The sequence below is a fragment of the Brassica oleracea genome, chromosome C4 (assembly GCF_000695525.1).
Source record: "Brassica oleracea var. oleracea cultivar TO1000 chromosome C4, BOL, whole genome shotgun sequence".
Lineage (NCBI taxonomy): Eukaryota > Viridiplantae > Streptophyta > Magnoliopsida > Brassicales > Brassicaceae > Brassica > Brassica oleracea.
This window is the reverse complement of record NC_027751.1, coordinates 47,403,520-47,406,450: the sequence shown is the minus strand read 5'-3', so window position 1 is coordinate 47,406,450 and position 2,931 is coordinate 47,403,520. Positions and strand designations below refer to the sequence as shown.

Below are 2,931 nucleotides of genomic sequence, written 5' to 3'. Positions count from 1 at the left end.
AGTATTATGACTTAGTCTTCAAGTTATTTCCTATGTTTATGCAAATAAAAAGATCACGACTCCACTTCCTGTTATGTAGGAGTAGAGTGATCCACTTTCCCTTTCACGTATTGTAAGAGTCTGCTTCATGTATCTTTTCTATTTAAATCAATGAAAACAACAAAAAGAGGTAGTCTTAACTACCCAAAGAAAAATGTGTTATTAGTTTGTTATTGGCAAATTCTCTTTGATTTGAAGAGGGACCTTAATTGGTATCAAATCACATGTTTCTAGATCAACATTGATATCTCTTGGCAAGGGACCTATCACCTGGTTTCTCCGGAGCTGATATTGCGAATCTATGTAACGAGGCGGCTCTTTTCGCTGCTAGACATGAAGGAGATGTGGTTACGATGGAGCATTTCGAATCTGCGGTTGATCGTGTTATTGGTGGTCTTGAGAAGAAAAACCTGGTAATATTATATATATAGCCAACTTTGGTATTTGCTTATAAGTTTGAAAGTGGAAGCATGAATGTATCTTTCTATATTACATATGAACAGGTGATGAGCAAGTTGGAGCGTCGTACTGTTGCGTATCATGGAACATGCAGAGCCATTACTGAAGGTGACTATAGTGCCACGAGGCACAGCGACGCTCGGGTTTGCAGAATACGTTCCAAACGAGAACGTTTTCATGACCAAAGAACAGTTCTTCGACATGACTTGCGTGACTCTAGGTGGTCATGCAGCCGAGCAGGTAACTTAACTGCTGTCTTTTTTTCCTTTTGTTTAATAACTAGAAGGTTCTAGGCCTGTAGGTCTTTACATCCTCATAGGATGAGGCTCACACCATTTTTAATTCACTTTTTTTAGAAGAGCCCCCTCCCAAAGGGAATTGATCCTATAACCCCTTAGATACATACTATATAATAGTCTCTCCATTCTACAAAAGTGCCAATTTTAGAGTTTTCAGGCATTTTAATAATAAAGTTATACCAGTATAACTCTATTTTTAATACATAGTTCATATATAAAAAATTATTATATGTAATAATTGTTTTAACTAACATGGGCATATAGGTAAAGAAAGTATAAAATCTATACTATTATTTATGATATTTGTCATGATTTCCATGATTTTAGGTAATTTTGCTTATTTGTCATGTTTTAATTAGGTTTAAACTGAAGCATTAATTTATTAATAGTTTTTAGTTGAGTCCATAATTTATTAATTTAAATAATATAACTATAAAATATGTAATTAGATATATAATTATTTTGATTTTGTTTATTTGTCATGTTTTCCATGATTTTAGTCAATTTTGCTTATTTGTCATGCTTTTATTAGATTTTAGCTTAGTCATAGATTTATTAATAATTTTTAGCTGAAATCACTAATTTATTAATTTTTTAAAAAAATATCCGTAATGAATTTTATATATAATAAAATCGAATTTGATTTAATAATATTTAAATCTATATGTTATATTAAAATTCTTATTTTCTTATTTGTCATATTTTAATTAGATTTTAAGCTTTTATATAGGTCATTGATTTATTATTAGTTTTTAACTGAGTATTTATTAATTTTTGGAAAACCCTTAATGAATTTTAAATATAAGAAAAAACACATTTTATTTTAATGATATTAAATTTATATGTTATATTAAATAATTAATTATAAACTAATATAACAAAATTGTGAAAATATATTTAAAAATTAAGAGAATTCTTATATATATTGTGTTGCTATCTGAAAACAACATTTTTTATTATAAAGTTAAAAAACTAAGATATAAAAAATTTTATAATTAAATATTAGCCTGACAAAAATATTTATATCAAGATATTTTCTAAACTATTTCTAATATATGAGTGTTTTAAAACGTTTAACACAATAATAAGTACATAGTTTGATGAACGTTTTTTTGACATACATAAATAATTTGATGTTTAATTTAACTATTTAAAATCATAAATAATAACTTAATTTGTGACTGAGTTCAAAACAAATTTTCTTGCTTTTACTTTAAACCAGTTTAAGTTTAATTCGTGAAACACTATAGCTTCAGACTAGAAAAATAAAAATAATGAACCAAAAAAAAAATTTCATTTGAGGAATTGAAAAAATAAAAAAAAGTATGAATTTTTGTTCAATTTGTTCCTTATCAAAATTGCATAGGAAATTTTTTTCTTATAAATACATTCCTCCATGGGGAATTTAGAAGAAAAAAGTGGGATCTACCTTTCAATAATTTGACTAAAATTTCAACATAACTGGTATAAATTTTGAGGAACAAAAAATTCACCATAATTGTTTTCCTTCAACATGTTCACCAACTAGAGTTTTATAATGCCGATTTTTGGATTAATAAGACATAAAATAATAAGTATTTGTAAAATGATTATGCCCACATGTGCGGGCAAAACACCTAGTTACATTAAAAACACAAAACTACAATGTTTGTGAAACAAATAAAAATCTTAAAACTGTTATAAACCAAATGATGATCGACCATGGACCAACCCGTACTGCAGGTCCAATCCGGGACATGATAAAGACAACCAGAGACTATGTGTTTATCTAGTATATATTCCATGTATATCTGTAACATAGTGTTTATCCTTATCCTTATCTTGTTAGGATAAACATGACCTTATGACGGTCTAATACCTTGTATATATATGGACCTTCTGGTCGACAGTAATAATAACAGAAGTATTTCCCCAACACTTCATTTAGAACACGCTATCAGCACGACGTTGCTCTCATAAACCCTAACCCTAAAAACCAGAAATAAATCCGAGCAGTAAAAACCCTAATTCCCGACGAACTTCAAACAGCTCTATCCCTCAACTCCGGTGGATCCAGACGACGAGGCAGATAATTAAATCTCTTGACGAGACAAAGCCAACACCGCTAACCCCGCATCAATCGGAGTTCGGACGC

General features: G+C 29.3%; 1 pseudogene; it reads left to right on the top strand.

The window, feature by feature from the left end:
- The window catches only part of LOC106339072, a 4,873-nt pseudogene that overhangs the window by 1,562 nt on the left and 380 nt on the right, over positions 1-2,931 (top strand).